Source organism: Hyla sarda, chromosome 13 (assembly GCF_029499605.1).
Source record: "Hyla sarda isolate aHylSar1 chromosome 13, aHylSar1.hap1, whole genome shotgun sequence".
NCBI classification, from domain to species: domain Eukaryota; kingdom Metazoa; phylum Chordata; class Amphibia; order Anura; family Hylidae; genus Hyla; species Hyla sarda.
In genome coordinates, this window is record NC_079201.1 from 12,778,912 (window position 1) to 12,799,993 (window position 21,082).

Sequence of the window (21,082 nt, forward strand, 5' to 3'; positions counted from 1 at the left end):
TTCTTCTAGTTTGCCTAAACCCTTTTCCATTTGGTATATCCCTCCAGGAACATCAACCCTGTTACATATCTTTATGTCATCAGCAAAAAGACATACATTCCCATCGAAACCTTCTGTAATATCACTAATGAAGATTTTAAACAAAATTGGTCCCAGTACAGATCTTTGGCTACACTGAAAACCTTGAATGACCAGAAAGGAAATAATTGGACCTACTACCAACCTGGCTTTCATTTCATAAAAAGGACTTTACAGGTCCTCATCAGCTATGGTCTGCTAGGAATTACATTTTTCCTGGATTTCTCATATTTCAACCAGCTTTCCCTGGATGAGATATGCACTTGCTGAAACTCAGTTGCTAAATATGACAAGTACCCTGAAGAAAATATAGCCATCCCCAATTACCATTCCTGTCACTGCCACACACTTAAGGCACTCTGTCTCTGTTTCATGCTGCTCCTGACTTCAGCAGCATTAAACAACTGTCAGGTTCCTATTAATGTCATTAAACTGTTTTATTGCATTTAGTTGGGTTAAGTTTGCACTTGGAGCATCAAATTTGGTAGTGCTGCTAACCCTTGGTTTGCTACGACAGCAGTAATGCTGTTTATGTTGCACAATCTTTGGGTTAAAAGCTGGTTTTCATTACATGGGAGGCAACATGATGGCCACTAGAGGGAGCAGGAAAGCTTCTAAAATTTCTAATTTTAGACGATTGAGGGAAGCAGCCACCCAAAACAGCTCTAGGGTCTGTAGCCTGTGTAAACTTTAGTGCGAGAAAGTTCCCCTGTAAGAGGCCTCAGTGATATCAGTGCTCAAATATAAAACAGACTGCTTGAGAGGGTTTCCTTCCCTAGAGAAGAATCATTATATAAGAACTGTTGGGCACAGGTGCCAATTGCCAGGAGGAACCACCAATTTTAGTATGGTAACAGACTGTGTGGTGAATATCAAGAGTTCATTTGTGATCATGAAAAAGTCACATAATAAGGACTGTGAATTGTTTTGCTGTGTTTACACAGTGTATCTCCAGGCATATTTATTTTACATTTGCAGCCACAAAAAAAAAATTGCGTCAAAGATGTTGTTGGTGGTTTAGGCACACAGCATTTAAAAGCAAAGCATTTTTTTGCATCCACAAAATTAAGTGACATGCCACATATTTGCGGATGGATTTGCCAGTCTTATTTTGGATTGTTAACATGTTATTTCTTAATGAGAAAGAATCTTTAGGTTCAACAAAAGCTACCTAAATCACCTCAAATTTAAAGCCATTGTTCAAAAGTAACATAAAGGAAAAATATGGAGTAAAAGGAAAAATGCGCTCACAAAATTAAGACCGCAAAAATATGCCTGCAATTTTACATTACAGAAATTACACCAGGAAAAATACTGTGTGAATCTGGCCTTAGCTATTGGGTCTGTTCAGGAACTATAGCCTGCATTGCCGGAATCCTCAATCCTAGAAGTGAAGAGTATCCAAGGGGAATCTATTATGGCACCTACCACCCCATCCCCTAAGCCAAATGTGACAAAGAAACTACCAAAAAAAAAAAAAAAAGCTTCTGTACATTAAGAATGTTAAAGAGATTGTAAATATGACTGTTAGTTTAGTCAATGATTGGTATCCACTTTGTAGAGTGAGTAGGATCGGATGAGTGTCTCACCATTATGTCCATTACATAGATCAGCATAGGAGCTGTATAAAGAAAACAGAAGACCAGAGAAAAGTTACGGTACTTAAATTTTTATTCCAAATGCACTGGAGCTATGTAAAAATGTTTTAAAACTTTTGTGTTAAGATAATTGACTGCCAAATAAATCTCATTGGTCTGTTTAATATGACTTGAGCTATACAAGAGTTTTTAACATGTCTGTTCCAACAATATGCTGCGGAATCTGTGTGGGCTATATAAATAAAGAGTTATTATTATTATTAATGTGCCTAAGTCAATGGCAACTATGGTGTGACATTCTTGTCATTTGTATGTAACTTTTTCTTCTTCATATTTTGTATAACTTAAATATACAGACAGTGATGCTGTTGGTGTTACTCTGTCAAATTTTTCACTCTGGACGCAGGAGGGAATAATTAAAGATTAACTCATTGTTAATACCAAAACTTTTGACACATACATAGGCAATTAAAAAGTTTTGATCCTTCGAGATCTGGGTGTTAAGACCTCCGCCAATCACTAAAATATAGCATGCAGCTAAGCATTTCACTCCCTGGCTCACTTCTCTTTCCATCTCACTACAGGAGATGGGCTCCACAGATTTACTATAGCAGTGGTATTCTTTTCTATAGGAGTGGATTTCTTTTCTGTCACGACCACAGTGCTCATGCTGACACCTCTGTCCATGTCAGGAGCTATGGGGATTTTCTCCTGCTCTGGGCAGTTCATAAAATGGACAGAGGTGTCAAGAGCACTGTGGTCGTGACAGAAAAGAAATCCAAAAAAGACAAGAATTTCCTCTGTAGTATACAGCCACTAATAAGTACTGGGTAATTTACAAATCTGTTTAACTTTCTGGCACGAGTTGATTTAAAAAAAAAGTTTTCCACCGGAGTAGCCCTTTAAGGCTATGTTCACATGCCAGAGATTCCGCAGGAGCATAATCCTACTGAATTTATTGGGATTCTGCTGTGCTGTGCACATAGCAGAATTTCTGCGCCGGAAACATCTGGCGCAGAAATTAAAATTCCGCTAAGAATGGACATGTCCATCCTTTCTGCGGACTCCCCACGGAAAGCATTGCCGTCTATTAGACCACGCATTCCCGTGCGATCCTAGTGCGCACGGGAATGCGTATCATGCTGGCGTTTTCAGTCTGCAGAATGACATACTGTTGTGTGAACATAGCCTAAGGGGTATTGCCTTCACCAACGTTCATGTCAAATTCAATGATTATCCCACCTGGTTGCAGCGGCTGGGATGCCGAAAACAGTTAAGGCTGGTAACCGCCGAGGCATTACCTATGTATCAGGATAGAAAACAGAAAGCATTGAGCAGCAGGGAGTGTCACACAGTCCCAGTGGGGTATGAGCGGTAGGTAAGTACACAGGTTCTTATTTTTTTTCCTCCCATCTATGAGCACTTTTACACATAAAATATTTCTCCAGACAATCCCGTACAAAAATTTTATGGAAAATCTGTTCAAAAGAATTCTTTGATTAGTTAGTCTTCCACTTCTTGTCTTGTGAAATAGCTTATGTTGTACAACAATGTCTGTACTTTAAGACAAATGCTTTTTCATATGACGCACACTGCATTCCAGTGTCATGTAGAAAAAGCTCTAGGGTGTTCGGTTCCCATGCAGAAGTACAAAGAAAAAAGCCAGACTTGATGTTTGTTGTCAAGTATAAAAGAAGAAATCTAATAGTATGGGAGAAAAGGAATAATGAATCACAAAAGTTACCAGAAAAATGCAGCTTAATACATTATACATTTTGACCACTAGATGGTCTCTTAGCCTATTGTACTTTACAAATCTTGATTTTTCTATAGAAGCTGACATAGTTACATCAACAACAAATAATGTTTGTACTATTTGAGAAAATATTTAACCTCCAAATGACTGACAATATGACTCTGTTCTTAGAGAATATCATGGGCTGAGCCTGCCCTATATGCGACAGGTGCTGGCTGTTTCTTACAGCTGACACCCCCCACAACCAGCATCAGAAAATTGGTGTTAAAACTTTAATTTTCACAGCCTAATGCTAGAAACTTTCCTCAAACACCTATTGGGTCCAAATGCTTGCTACTGCCCTAGATAAAATAATTTGAGGGGTGTAGTTTCCACAATGTGGTCACTTTGGTGTTTTATCTACTGTACTGGTACCATTGTGGGCATGCTGCCCAAAATAAGATTCTGCAAAATCTGTGTTCAAAATGCACACCTACCCATCTATCTGTGAAGTAAAGTGTGGACAGTACACTCCTGCCATTTACATCTACACTCCTGTCATATACCGGTAAGCGAAAGTGCAGATACTACGCTCCCACCATCTATCTGTGAGGTAAAGTGCGGATACTACACTTCTGCCATCTATCTGTGAGGTAAAGTGCGGATACTACACTCCCACCATCTATCTGTGAGGTAGAGTGCGGATATTAAACTCCCACCATCTGTGAGGTAGAGTGCGGATATTAAACTCCCACCATCTGTGAGGTAAAGTGCAGATACTACACTCCCACCATCTATCTGTGAGGTTAAGTGCGGATACTACACTCCCACCATCTATCTGTGAGGTAAAGTGCAGATACTACACTTCTGTCATCTATCTATGTGGTAAAGTGCGGATACTACACTCCCACCATCTATATGTGAGGTAAAGTGCGGATACAACCCTCCCACCATCTATCTGCGAGATAAAGTGTGGATACTGCACTCCCACCGTCTACCTGTGAGGTAAAGTGTGGATACTACACTCCCACCATCTATCTGTGAGGTAGAGTGCGGATATTAAACTCCCACCATCTGTGAGGTAGAGTGCGGATATTAAACTCCCACCATCTGTGAGGTAAAGTGCAGATACTACACTCCCACCATCTATCTGTGAGGTAAAGTGCAGATACTACACTTCTGCCATCTATCTATGTGGTAAAGTGCGGATACTACCCTCCCACCATCTATCTGCGAGATAAAGTGTGGATACTGCACTCCCACCGTCTACCTGTGAGATAAAGTGCGGATACTACACTCCCACCATCTATCTGTGATATAAAGTGTGGATACTACACTCCCACCATCTATCTGTGAGGTAAAGTGCGGATACTACACTCCCACCATCTATCTGTGAGGTAAAGTGCATACACTACACTCCCACCATTTATTTGTGAGGAAAAGTGTGGATACTACACTCCCATCATCTATCTATAAGGTAAAGTGCAGATTCTACACCTCTGCCATCTATCTGTGAGGTAAAATAAGGATACTACACTCCAGTCATCTACATGTAAGGTAATTTGCGGATACTACACTCCAACCAACTATCTGTGAGGTAAAGTGCAGATACTACACTCCCACCATCTATTTGTGAGGTAAAGTGTGGATACTACACTCCCATCATCTATCTATGAGGTAAAGTGCAGATTCTATACCTCTGCCATCTATCTGTGAGGTAAAGTGTGGATACTACACTCCAGTCATCTACATGTAAGGTAAATTGCGGATACTACACTCCCACCATCAATCTGTGAGGTAAAGTGCAGATACTACACTCTCACCATCTTTCTGTGAGGGAAATAGCAGATACTACACTTCTGCAATCTACATCTACACTCCAGTCATCTACCTGTGAGGTAAAGTGTGAATACTACACTCCCACCATCTATCTATGAGGTAAAGTGCAGATTCTATACCTCTGCCATCTATCTGTGAGGTAAAGTGCAGATACTACACTCTCACCCTCTTTCTGTGAGGGAAAAAGCAGATACTACACTCCTGCAATCTACATCTACACTCCAGTCATCTACATGTAAGGTAAATTGCGGATACTACACTCCCACCATCTATCTGTGAGGTGAAGTGCAGATACTACACTTCTAATATCTATCTGTGATACAAAGTGCAGATACAACACTCCCAACATCTATGTGTGAGCTACAGTGCGGATACTAAACTCCCCCCCATCTATCTGTGAGTTAAAGTGCGGTTACTCCACTCCCACCATCTATCTATGAGGTAAAGTGCAGATTCTACACCTCTGCCATCTATCTGTGAGGTAAAATAAGGATACTACACTCCAGTCATCTACATGTAAGGTAATTTGCGGATACTACACTCCAACCAACTATCTGTGAGGTAAAGTGCAGATACTACACTCCACCATCTATTTGTGAGGTAAAGTGCGGATACTACACTCCCATCATCTATCTATGAGGTAAAGTGCAGATTCTATACCTCTGCCATCTATCTGTGAGGTAAAGTGTGGATACTACACTCCAGTCATCTACATGTAAGGTAAATTGCGGATACTACACTCCTACCATCTAACTGTGAAGTAAAGTGCAGATACTACACTCCCACCATCTATCTGTGAGGTTAAGTGCGGATACTACACTTCTGCCATCTATGTGAGGTAAAGTGCGGATACTACACTCCCACCATCTATCTGCGAGGTAAAGTGCGGATACTACACTCTCACCATCTATCTGTGAGGTAAAGTGCAGATACTACACTCCCACCATCTATTTGTGAAGTAAAGTGTGGATACTACACTCCCACCATCTATCTATGAGGTAAAGTGCAGATTCTATACCTCTGCCATCTATCTGTGAGGTAAAGTGCAGATACTACACTCTCACCATCTTTCTGTGAGGGAAATAGCAGATACTACACTCCTGCAATCTACATCTACACTCCAGTCATCTACCTGTGAGGTAAAGTGTGAATACTACACTCCCACCATCTATCTATGAGGTAAAGTGCAGATTCTATACCTCTGCCATCTATCTGTGAGGTAAAGTGCAGATACTACACTCTCACCCTCTTTCTGTGAGGGAAAAAGCAGATAATACACTCCTGCAATCTACATCTACACTCCAGTCATCTACATGTAAGGTAAATTGCGGATACTACACTCCCACCATCTATCTGTGAGGTGAAGTGCAGATACTACACTTCTAATATCTATCTGTGATACAAAGTGCAGATACAACACTCCCAACATCTATGTGTGAGGTACAGTGCGGATACTAAACTCCCCCCATCTATCTGTGAGTTAAAGTGCGGTTACTCCACTCCCACCATCTTTCTATGAGGTAAAGTGCAGATTCTACACCTCTGCCATCTATCTGTGAGGTAAAGTGTGGATACTACACTCACACCATCTATCTGTGAGGTAAAGTGCGGATACTACACTCCCATCATCTATCTGAGAGGTAAAGTGCGGATACTAAACTCCCACCATATATTTGTGAGGTAAAGTGGGGATACTAGACTTCCACCATCTGTGAGGTAAAGTGCGGATACTCCACTCCCACCATCTATTTGTGAGGTAAAGTGCGGATATTACACTCCCACCATCTATCTGTGAGGTAAAGTGCGAAAACTAAACTCCCACCATATATCTGTGAGGTAAAGTGGAGATACTACACTTCCCCCATCTGTGAGGTAACCTGCGGATACTACATTCCCACCATCTATCTGTGAAGTAAAGTGCAGATACTACACTCCCATCATCTATTTGTGAGGTAAACTATGGATACTACATTCAAACCATCTATCTGTGAGGTAAAGTGCAGATACTACACTCTCACCATCTATCTGTGAGGTAAAGTGCGATTACTACACTCCCACCATCTATCTGTGAGGTAAAGTACAGATACTATACTCCTGCAATCTACATCTACACTCCAGTCATCTACCTGTGAGGTAAAGTGCAGATTTTGCACCCCTGCCATTTATCTGTGAGGTAAAGTGTGGATACTACACTCCAGTCATCTACATGTAAGGTAAATTGCGGATACTACCCTCCCACCATCTATCTGTGAGGTAGAGTGCGGATACTAAACTCCCACCATCTATCTGTGAGATAATGTGCAGATACTCCACTCTCACCATCTATCTGTGACGTAAAGTGCGGATACTACACTCACACCATCTATCTGTGAGGTAAAGTGCGGATGCTACACTTCTTCCATCTATCTGTGAGATAATGTGCGGATACTAAACTCCCACCATCTATCTGTGAGGTAAAGTGCGGAAACTACACTCTCATCATCTATCTGTGAGGTAAAGTGCGGATACTACACTTCCACCATCTGTGAGGTAAAATGCGGATACTACACTCCCACCATCTATTTGTGAGGTAAAGTGCGGATACTACACTCCCACCATCTATCTGTGAGGTAAAGTGCAGATACTACACTCCTACCATTTATCTGTGAGGTAAAGTACGGATACTAAACTCCTACCATCTATCTGTGAGGTAGTGTGGATACTCCACTCCCACCATCTATCTGTGAGGTAAAGCGCGGATACTACACTTCTGCCATCTATCTGTGAGGTAAAGTGCGGATACTACACTCCCACCATCTTTCTGTGAGGTAAAGCGCGGATTTTAAACTCCCACCATCTGTGAGGTAAAGTGCAGATACTACACTCCCACCATCTATCTGTGAGGTAAAGTGCGGATACTACACTCCCACCATCTGTCTGTGAGGTAAAGTGCGGATACTACACTTCTGCCATCCATCTGTGAGGTAAAGTGCGGATACTACACTCCCACCATCTATATGTGAGATAAAGTGCGGATACTACACTCCCACCATCTATCTGTGAGGTAAAGTGCAGATACTACACTCCCACCACCTATCTGTGAAGTAAAGTGCAGATACTACACTCCCACCACCTATCTGTGAGGTAAAGTGCGGATACTACACTGCCACCATCTATTTGTGAGCTAAAGTGCGGATACTAAACTCCCACCATATATCTGTGAGGTGAAGTGGGGATACTACACTTCCACCATCTGTGAGGTAAAGTGCAGATACTACACTCTCACCATCTATCTGTGAGATAAAGTGCGGATACTACACTCCCACCATCTATCTGTGAGGTAAAGTGCGGATACTACACTCCCACCATCTATCTGTGAGATAAAGTGCGGATACTACACTCCCACCACCTATCTGTGAGGTAAAGTGCAGATACTACACTCCCACCACCTATCTGTGAAGTAAAGTGCAGATACTACACTCCCACCACCTATCTGTGAGGTAAAGTGCAGATACTACACTCCCACCACCTATCTGTGAGGTAAAGTGCGGATACTACACTCCCACCATCTTTCTGTGAGGTAAAGCGCGGATATTAAACTCCCACCATCTGTGAGGTAAAGTGCAGATACTACACTCCCACCATCTATCTGTGAGGTAAAGTGCGGATACTACACTCCCACCATCTGTGAGGTAAAGTGCGGATACTACACTCCCACCATCTATTTGTGAGGTTAAGTGTGGATACTACACTCCCACCATCTATCTATGAGGTAAAGTGCAGATTCTACACTTCTGTCATCTATCTGTGAGGTAAAGTGTGGATACTACACTCCAGTCATCTACATGTAAGGTAAATTGCAGATACTACACTCCCACCATCTATCTGTGAGGTAAAGTGCAGATACTTCACTTCTGATATCTATCTGTAAGGTAAATTGCGGATACTACACTCCCATCATCTATTTGTGAGCTAAAGTGTAGATACTACACTCCCACCATCTATCTGTGAGGTAAAGTGCAGATACTACACTCCCACCACCTATCTGTGAAGTAAAGTGCAGATACTACACTCCCACCACCTATCTGTGAGGTAAAGTGCGGATACTACACTGCCACCATCTATTTGTGAGCTAAAGTGCGGATACTAAACTCCCACCATCTATCTGTGAGGTAAAGTGCAGATACTACACTCCCACCACCTATCTGTGAAGTAAAGTGCAGATACTACACTCCCACCACCTATCTGTGAGGTAAAGTGCGGATACTACACTGCCACCATCTATTTGTGAGCTAAAGTGCGGATACTAAACTCCCACCATATATCTGTGAGGTGAAGTGGGGATACTACACTTCCACCATCTGTGAGGTAAAGTGCAGATACTACACTCTCACCATCTATCTGTGAGATAAAGTGCGGATACTACACTCCCACCATCTATCTGTGAGGTAAAGTGCGGATACTACACTCCCACCATCTATCTGTGAGATAAAGTGCGGATACTACACTCCCACCACCTATCTGTGAGGTAAAGTGCAGATACTACACTTCCACCACCTATCTGTGAAGTAAAGTGCAGATACTACACTCCCACCACCTATCTGTGAGGTAAAGTGCAGATACTACACTCCCACCACCTATCTGTGAGGTAAAGTGCGGATACTACACTCCCACCATCTTTCTGTGAGGTAAAGCGCGGATATTAAACTCCCACCATCTGTGAGGTAAAGTGCAGATACTACACTCCCACCATCTATCTGTGAGGTAAAGTGCGGATACTACACTCCCACCATCTGTGAGGTAAAGTGCGGATACTACACTCCCACCATCTATTTGTGAGGTTAAGTGTGGATACTACACTCCCACCATCTATCTATGAGGTAAAGTGCAGATTCTACACTTCTGTCATCTATCTGTGAGGTAAAGTGTGGATACTACACTCCAGTCATCTACATGTAAGGTAAATTGCAGATACTACACTCCCACCATCTATCTGTGAGGTAAAGTGCAGATACTTCACTTCTGATATCTATCTGTAAGGTAAATTGCGGATACTACACTCCCACCATCTATTTGTGAGCTAAAGTGTAGATACTACACTCCCACCATCTATCTGTGAGGTAAAGTGCAGATACTACACTCCTACCATCTATCTGTAAAGTACGGATACTAAACTCCTACCATCTATCTGTGAGGTAGTGTGGATACTCCACTCCCACCATCTATCTGTGAGGTAAAGTGCGGATACTACACTTCTGCCATCTATCTGTGAGGTAAAGTGCGGATACTACACTCCCACCATCTATCTGTGAGGTAAAGTGTGGATACTACACTTCTGCTATTTATCTGTGAGGTAAGGTGCGGATACTACACTCCCACCATCTTTCTGTGAGGTAAAGCGCGGATATTAAACTCCCACCATCTGTGAGGTAAAGTGCAGATACTACACTCCCACCATCTATCTGTGAGGTAAAGTGCGGATACTACACTCCCACCATCTGTGAGGTAAAGTGCGGATACTACACTCCCACCATCTATCTGTGAGGTAAAGTGCAGATACTACACCCCCACCACCTATCTGTGAAGTAAAGTGCAGATACTACACTCCTGCAATCTACATCTACACTCCAGTCATCTACCTGTGAGGTTAAGTGTGGATACTACACTCCCACCATCTATCTATGAGGTAAAGTGAAGATTCTACACTTCTGCCATCTATCTGTGAGGTAAAGTGTGGATACTACACTCCAGTCATCTACATGTAAGGTCAATTGCAGATACTACACTCCCACCATCTATCTGTGAGGTAAAGTGCAGATACTTCACTTCTAATATCTATCTGTAAGGTAAATTGCGGATACTACACTCCCACCAACTATTTGTGAGCTAAAGTGTAGATACTACACTTCCACCATCTATTTGTGAGGTAAAGTACGGATACTACACTCTTACCATCTATCTATGAGGTAAAGTGCAGATACTACACTTCTGCCATCTATCTGTGAGGTAAAGTGCAGATACTACACTCCTGCAATCTACATCTACACTCCAGTCATCTACCTGTGAGGTAAAGTGTGGATATTACACTCCCACCATCTATCTATGAGGTAAAGTGCAGATTCTACACCTCTGCCATCTATCTGTGAGGTAAAGTGTGGATACTACACTCCAGTCATCTACATGTAAGGTAAATTGCGGATACTACCTTCCCACCAACTATCTGTGAGGTAAAGTGCAGATTCTACACTCCCACCATCTAATTGTGAGGTAAAGTGTGTATACTACACTCCCATCATCTATCTATGAGGTAAAGTGCAGATTCTACACCTCTGCCATCTATCTGTGAGGTAAAGTGTGGATACTACACTCCAGTCATCTACATGTAAGGTAAATTGCGGATACTACCCTCCCACCACCTATCTGTTAGGTAAAGTGCAGATACTACACTCCCACCACCTATCTGTGAGGTAAAGTGCAGATACTACACTCCTGCAATCTACATCTACACTCCAGTCATCTACCTGTGAGGTTAAGTGTGGATACTATACTCCCACCATCTATCTATTAGGTAAAGTGCAGATACTACACTTCTGCCATCTATCTGTGAGGTAAAGTGTGGATACTACACTCCAGTCATCTACATGTAAGGTAAATTGCAGATACTACACTCCCACCATCTATCTGTGAGGTAAAGTGCAGATTCTATACCTCTGCCATCTATCTGTGAGGTAAAGTGTGGATACTACACTCCCACCATCTATCTGTGAGGTAAAGTGTAGATACTACACTCCCACCATCTATCTGTAAGGTAAAGTGTGGATCCTATACTCCCACCACCTATCTGTGAGGTAAAGTTCAGATACTACACTCCTGCAATCTACATCTACACTCCAGTCATCTACCTGTGAGGTAAAGTGTGGATACTACACTCCCACCATCTATCTATGAGGTAAAGTGCAGATTCTACACCTCTGCCATCTATCTGTGAGGTAAAGTGTGGATACTACACTCCAGTCATCTACATGTAAGGTATATTGCGGATACTACACTCCCACCAACTATCTGTGAGGTAAAGTGCAGATACTACACTCCCACCATCTATTTGTGAGGTAAAGTGTGGATACTACACTCCCATCATCTATCTATGAGGTAAAGTGCAGATTCTATACCTCTGCCATCTATCTGTGAGGTAAAGAGTGGATACTACACTCCAGTCATCTACATGTAAGGTAAATTGCGGATACTACACTCCCACCATCTGTGAGGTAAAGTGCGGATACTCCACTCCCACCATCTATCTGTGAGGTAAAGTGCGGATACTACACTGCCACCATCTGTGAGGTAAAGTGCGGATACTACACTCCCACCATCTATCTGTGAGGTAAAGTGCAGATACTACACCCCCACCACCTATCTGTGAAGTAAAGTGCAGATACTACACTCCTGCAATCTACATCTACACTCCAGTCATCTACCTGTGAGGTTAAGTGTGGATACTACACTCCCACCATCTATCTATGAGGTAAAGTGAAGATTCTACACTTCTGCCATCTATCTGTGAGGTAAAGTGTGGATACTACACTCCAGTCATCTACATGTAAGGTCAATTGCAGATACTACACTCCCACCATCTATCTGTGAGGTAAAGTGCAGATACTTCACTTCTAATATCTATCTGTAAGGTAAATTGCGGATACTACACTCCCACCAACTATTTGTGAGCTAAAGTGTAGATACTACACTTCCACCATCTATTTGTGAGGTAAAGTACGGATACTACACTCTTACCATCTATCTATGAGGTAAAGTGCAGATACTACACTTCTGCCATCTATCTGTGAGGTAAAGTGCAGATACTACACTCCTGCAATCTACATCTACACTCCAGTCATCTACCTGTGAGGTAAAGTGTGGATATTACACTCCCACCATCTATCTATGAGGTAAAGTGCAGATTCTACACCTCTGCCATCTATCTGTGAGGTAAAGTGTGGATACTACACTCCAGTCATCTACATGTAAGGTAAATTGCGGATACTACCTTCCCACCAACTATCTGTGAGGTAAAGTGCAGATTCTACACTCCCACCATCTAATTGTGAGGTAAAGTGTGTATACTACACTCCCATCATCTATCTATGAGGTAAAGTGCAGATTCTACACCTCTGCCATCTATCTGTGAGGTAAAGTGTGGATACTACACTCCAGTCATCTACATGTAAGGTAAATTGCGGATACTACCCTCCCACCACCTATCTGTTAGGTAAAGTGCAGATACTACACTCCCACCACCTATCTGTGAGGTAAAGTGCAGATACTACACTCCTGCAATCTACATCTACACTCCAGTCATCTACCTGTGAGGTTAAGTGTGGATACTATACTCCCACCATCTATCTATTAGGTAAAGTGCAGATACTACACTTCTGCCATCTATCTGTGAGGTAAAGTGTGGATACTACACTCCAGTCATCTACATGTAAGGTAAATTGCAGATACTACACTCCCACCATCTATCTGTGAGGTAAAGTGCAGATTCTATACCTCTGCCATCTATCTGTGAGGTAAAGTGTGGATACTACACTCCCACCATCTATCTGTGAGGTAAAGTGTAGATACTACACTCCCACCATCTATCTGTAAGGTAAAGTGTGGATCCTATACTCCCACCACCTATCTGTGAGGTAAAGTTCAGATACTACACTCCTGCAATCTACATCTACACTCCAGTCATCTACCTGTGAGGTAAAGTGTGGATACTACACTCCCACCATCTATCTATGAGGTAAAGTGCAGATTCTACACCTCTGCCATCTATCTGTGAGGTAAAGTGTGGATACTACACTCCAGTCATCTACATGTAAGGTATATTGCGGATACTACACTCCCACCAACTATCTGTGAGGTAAAGTGCAGATACTACACTCCCACCATCTATTTGTGAGGTAAAGTGTGGATACTACACTCCCATCATCTATCTATGAGGTAAAGTGCAGATTCTATACCTCTGCCATCTATCTGTGAGGTAAAGAGTGGATACTACACTCCAGTCATCTACATGTAAGGTAAATTGCGGATACTACACTCCCACCATCTGTGAGGTAAAGTGCGGATACTCCACTCCCACCATCTATCTGTGAGGTTAAGTGCGGATACTACACTGCCACCATCTATTTGTGAGCTAAAGTGCGGATACTAAACTCCCACCATATATCTGTGAGGTGAAGTGGGGATACTACACTTCCACCATCTGTGAGGTAAAGTGCAGATACTACACTCCCACCATCTATCTGTGAGGTAAAGTGCGGATACTACACTCCCACCATCTATCTGTGAGATAAAGTGCGGCTACTACACTCCAGTCATCTACATGTGAGGTAAATTGCGGATACTACACTCCCACCATCTGTGAGGTAAAGTGCGGATACTCCACTCCCACCATCTGTGAGGTAAAGTGCGGATACTACACTGCCACCATCTATTTGTGAGCTAAAGTGCGGATACTACACTCCCACCATCTATCTGTGAGGTAAAGTGTAGATACTACACTTCCACCATCTATTTGTGAGGTAAAGTACGGATACTACACTCTTACCATCTATCTATGAGGTAAAGTGCAGATACTACACTTCTGCCATCTACCTGTGAGGTAAAGTGCGGATACTACACTTCCACCATCTATTTGTGAGGTAAAGTATGGCTACTACACTCCCACCATCTATCTGTGAGGCAAAGTGCAGATACTACACATATAATATCTATCTGTGAGATAAAGTGTGGATACTACACTCCCACCATCTATGTGTGGTGTAGAGTGCGGATACTAAACTCCCACCATCTATCTGTGAGGTAATGTGCGGATACTACACTCCCACCATCTATCTGTGAGGTAAAGTGCAGATACTACACTCCCACCATCTATCTGTGAGGTAAAGTGCAGATACTAAACTCTCACCATCTATTTGTGAGGTAAAGTATGGATACTACATTCCCACCATCTATCTGTGAGGTAAAATGCAGATACTACACTCCCACCATCTACCTGTGAGATAAAGTGCGGATACTACACTCCCACCATCTATCTGTGAGGTAAAGTGCAGATACTACACTCTCACCATCTATTTGTGAGGTAAAGTGTGGATACTACACTCCCACCATCTATCTGTGAAGTAAAGTGCGGATACTACACTCCCACCATCTATCTGTGAGGTAAACTGCAGATACTACACTCCCACCATCTATTTGTGAGGTAAAGTATGGATACTACATTCCCACCATCTATCTGTGAGGTAAAGTGCGGATACTACACTCTCACCATCTATCTGTGAGATAAAGTGCAGATACTACACTCCCACCATCCATCTGTGAGGTAAAGTGCAGATACTACACTCCCACCATCTATTTGTGAGGTAAAGTGCAGATACTACACTCCCACTATCTTTCTGTGAGGTAAAAAGCAGATACTACACTCCTGCAATCTACATCTACACTCCAGTCATCTACCTGTGAGGTAAAGTGTGGATACTACACTCCCACCATCTATCTATGAGGTAAAGTGCAGATTCTACACCTCTGCCATCTATCTGTGAGGTAAAGTGTGGATACTACACTCCAGTCATCTACATGTAAGGTAAATTGCGGATACTACCCTCCCACCAACTATCTGTGAGGTAAAGTGCAGATACTACACTCCCACCATCTATTTGTGTGGTAAAGTGTGGATACTACACTCCCACCATCTATCTATGAAGAAAAGTGCAGATTCTATACCTCTGCCATCTATCTGTGAGGTAAAGTGTGGATACTACACTCCAGTCATCTACATGTAAGGTAAATTGCGGATACTACCCTCCCACCAACTATCTGTGAGGTAAAGTGCAGATACTACACTCCCACCATCTATTTGTGTGGTAAAGTGTGGATACTACACTCCCACCATCTATCTATGAGGAAAAGTGCAGATTCTACACCTCTGCCATCTATCTGTGAGGTAAAGTGTGGATACTACACTCCAGTCATCTACATGTAAGGTAAATTGCGGATACTACCCTCCCACCAACTATCTGTGAGGTAAAGTGCAGATACTACACTCCCACCATCTATTTGTGTGGTAATGTGTGGATACTACACTCCCACCATCTATCTATGAGGAAAAGTGCAGATTCTATACATCTGCCATCTATCTGTGAGGTAAAGTGTGGATACTACACTCCAGTCATCTACATGTAAGGTAAATTGCGGATACTATACTCCCACCAACTATCTGTGAGGTAAAGTGCAGATACTACACTACCACGATCTATTTGTGAGGTAAAGTGTGGATACTACACTCCCACCATCTATCTATGAGGTAAAGTGCAGATTCTATACCTCTGCCATCTATCTGTGAGGTAAAGTGTGGATACTACACTCCAGTCATCTACATGTAAGGTAAATTGCGGATACTACACTCCCACCATCTATCTGTGAGGTAAAGTGCAGATACTACACTCTCACCATCTATCTGTGAGGTAAAGTGTGGATACTACACTCTCACCATCTATCTGTGAGGTAAAGTGCGGATACTATACTCCCACCATCTATTTGTGAGGTAAAGTGTGGATACTACACTCTCACCATCTATCTGTGAGGTAAAGTGCGGATACTATACTCCCACCATCTATTTGTGAGGTAAAGTGTGGATACTACACTCCCAACACCTATCTGTGAGGTAAAGTGCAGATACTACACTCCTGCAATCTACATCTACACTCCAGTCATCTACCTGTGAGGTTAAGTGTGGATACTACACTCCCACCATCTATCTATGAGGTAAAGTGCAGATTCTACACTTCTGCCATCTATCTGTGAGGTAAAGTGTGGATACTACACTCCAGTCATCTACATGTAAGGTAAATTGCGGATACTACCCTCCCACCATCTATCTGTGAGGTAAAGTGCGGATACTACACTCCCACCATCTATTTGTGAGGTAAAGTGTGGATACTACACTCTCACCATCTATCTGTGAGGTAAAGTGCGGATACTACACTCCCACCATCTATTTGTGAGGTAAAGTGTGGATACTACACTCCCAACACCTATCTGTGAGGTAAAGTGCAGATACTACACTCCTGCAATCTACATCTACACTCCAGTCATCTACCTGTGAGGTTAAGTGTGGATACTACACTCCCACCATCTATGTGTGGTGTAGAGTGCGGATACTAAACTCCCACCATCTATCTGTGAGGTAATGTGCGGATACTACCCTCCCACCAACTATCTGTGAGGTAAAGTGCAGATACTACACTCCCACCATCTATTTGTGTGGTAAAGTGTGGATACTACACTCCCACCATCTATCTATGAGGAAAAGTGCAGATTCTACACCTCTGCCATCTATCTGTGAGGTAAAGTGTGGATACTACACTCCAGTCATCTACATGTAAGGTAAATTGCGGATACTACCCTCCCACCAACTATCTGTGAGGTAAAGTGCAGATACTACACTCCCACCATCTATTTGTGTGGTAATGTGTGGATACTACACTCCCACCATCTATCTATGAGGAAAAGTGCAGATTCTATACCTCTGCCATCTATCTGTGAGGTAAAGTGTGGATACTACACTCCAGTCATCTACATGTAAGGTAAATTGCGGATACTATACTCCCACCAACTATCTGTGAGGTAAAGTGCAGATACTACACTACCACGATCTATTTGTGAGGTAAAGTGTGGATACTACACTCCCACCATCTATCTATGAGGTAAAGTGCAGATTCTATACCTCTGCCATCTATCTGTGAGGTAAAGTGTGGATACTACACTCCAGTCATCTACATGTAAGGTAAATTGCGGATACTACACTCCCACCATCTATCTGTGAGGTAAAGTGCGGATACTACACTCCCACCATCTATTTGTGAGGTAAAGTGTGGATACTACACTCTCACCATCTATCTGTGAGGTAAAGTGCGGATACTACACTCCCACCATCTATTTGTGAGGTAAAGTGTGGATACTACACTCCCAACACCTATCTGTGAGGTAAAGTGCAGATACTACACTCCTGCAATCTACATCTACACTCCAGTCATCTACCTGTGAGGTTAAGTGTGGATACTACACTCCCACCATCTATGTGTGGTGTAGAGTGCGGATACTAAACTCCCACCATCTATCTGTGAGGTAATGTGCGGATACTACACTCCCACCATCTATCTGTGAGGTAAAGTGCAGATACTACACTCCCACCATCTATCTGTGAGGTAAAGTGCAGATACTAAACTCTCACCATCTATTTGTAAGGTAAAGTATGGATACTACATTCCCACCATCTATCTGTGAGGTAAAATGCAGATACTACACTCCCACCATCTACCTGTGAGATAAAGTGCGGATACTACACTCCCACCATCTATCTGTGAGGTTAAGTGTAGATACTACACTTCCACCATCTATTTGTGAGGTAAAGTACGGATACTACACTCTTACCATCTATCTATGAGGTAAAGTGCAGATACTACACTTCTGCCATCTATCTGTGTGGTAAAGTGCAGATTCTATACCTCTGCCATCTATCTGTGAGGTAAAGTGTGGATACTACACTCCAGTCATCTACATGTAAGGTAAATTGCGGATACTACACTCCCACCATCAATCTGTGAGGCAAAGTGCGGATTCTACACTTCTGCCATTCATCTGTGAGGTAAAGTGCGGATACTACACTCCCAAAATCTACCTGTGAGGTAAAGTGCGGATACTACACTTCCACCATCTATCTGTAAGGTAAAGTGTGGATACTATACTCCCACCACCTATCTGTGAGGTAAAGTGCAGATACTACACTCCTACCATCTATCTGTGAGGTAAAGTACGGATACTAAACTCCTACCATCTACCTGTGAGGTAAAGTGCAGATTCTACACTTCTGCCATCTATCTGTGAGGTAAAGTGCGCTATCAGGGATAATAAATGTATAACCGGAGCCCTAGAGCCTCCAAAATAAAGTAACCCTAAATCCCTGTAAGCGCTACAATTAAAAACACTATATTGCCGCCTCTACATGTTTAGCCGTCTCCACGGCGTTCTCAAGAGGCAAAACAGTGGCAACAACAAACAGGCGGCAATATAGTGTTTTTAATTGTAGCGCTTACAGGGATCTAGGGTTACTGCAGTACCCTTTATTTTGGAGTCTCTAGGGCTCCGGTTGTACAGTTAGTATCCCTGATAGCGCTTGCTTTTAAAATATTTTTTCTGGGACTATATATTTTTTACATGTATCAATAAAAGATTTTTAGAGGGTTTGTTAATAGAGGTGTTTTTCACCCCGGGCTACGGCCCTGGGGTTTAGTTATAAAGTGCAGATACTACACTTCTAATATCTATCTGTGAGGTAAAGTGCGGATACTACACTCCTGCCATCTACATCTACACTATCTATGTGAGGTAAAGTGCAGATACCACACTCCTGCCATCTACCTGTGAGGTAAAGTGCGGATACTTCTGCCATCTATCTGTGAGGTAAAGTGTGGATACTATACTCATGCCATCTATTTGAGAGGTAAAGTGTAGATACTAAACTCCTGCCATCTACCTCTGAGTTAACATGCGGACACTACACTCCCGCCATCTATCTGTGAGATAAAGTGCAGATACTACGCTCCCTCCATCTACCTCTAAGGTAAAGTGCGAATATTACTCTCCTGCGATACACCTATTAAAGGACAACTGCAGCGGCATTACACTTATCCCCTATACACAGGATAGGGGATAAGTGTTTGATCGCGGGGGGTCGGACCGCTGGGCCCCCCCGATCTCCCTAACGGGGCGCCGCCATAAGCGCTCATGGTGAGCACTAAGGCACGTAGCGTCGACCTAGTGGTCGACGGTGACGCCATGTCTCCTCCCCGTCCCCATACAGTTCTATGGGGGATGCGGGGAGGCACGAATGCTGCCTCTCCCATAGAGATGCATGGAGGAGGCGTGCCGGCCGCAAAGTCATGCTGCGGCTGGCACGCCCCCTGCACGGGAGAGCCGCGGCCCCGTACAGGAGATCGCCGGGGGCCCCAGCGTTCGGACCCCCGCCGATCAAACACATTCCCTATCTTGAGGATAGGGGATAAGTGTTTGTAATGCTGCAGATGTCCTTTAAGTAAAGTGCAGACACTACACTCCCGCCATCCACCTCTAAGGAAAAGTGCGGCTATTACACTTCCGCCATCTAGCTGTGAGATAAAGTGCGGATACTACACTCCGGTAACGTGTGGATACTAAATTCCCGCCATCTACCTGTGACGTAAAGTGCAAATACCACACTCCCGCCATCCACCTGTGAGGTAAAGTGCGGATACTACTCTTGCCATCTATCTGTGAGGTAAGGTGTGGATACCACACTCCCGCCATTTACCTATGAGGTAACGTGCAGATACTACACTCCCACCATCTATCTGTGAGGTAAAGTGCGGATACTTTTCTTGCCATCTACCTGAAAGGTAAAGTGCGGACAGTACACCCCCGCCATTTACCTGTGAGGTAAGGTGCGGATACCACACTCCCTCCATTAACCTTTGAGGTAAGGTGCGGATACCACACTCCCTCCATTAACCTTTGAGGTAACTGTGCACACTACACTCCCGCCATCTACCTGTGAAGTAAACTACGCCATAACCCCACCATTAAAACCCGCTGCTTCCTCTGTATAGTCATAACGTTTACCGGCGTCTCCCAGTCAGAATTCCGACCGGGTCAGCCGCTATTACATTTTACGTCATCATCAGCCATTAACTGACAAGGAACCGCTCGGAGACAAGATGGCGACGGAAGGGGCGTGACCGGAGCCGGTGACGTCACGCCTCTGTCGCGGCCA

The 21,082-nt window shown here is 43.2% G+C and overlaps 1 long non-coding RNA gene across 1 annotated transcript; it reads right to left on the bottom strand.

Annotated features, from left to right (window-relative positions):
- Positions 1–569: 569 nt before the first annotated feature.
- On the bottom strand, positions 570–21,064 carry LOC130297478 (uncharacterized). Its single transcript, XR_008849557.1, has 3 exons — positions 20,932–21,064; positions 2,919–2,977; positions 570–1,699 (listed from the first exon to the last, which is right to left on the bottom strand). It is a non-coding gene; the product is annotated as an uncharacterized LOC130297478 (long non-coding RNA).
- Between the last annotated feature and the right edge of the window lie 18 nt (positions 21,065–21,082).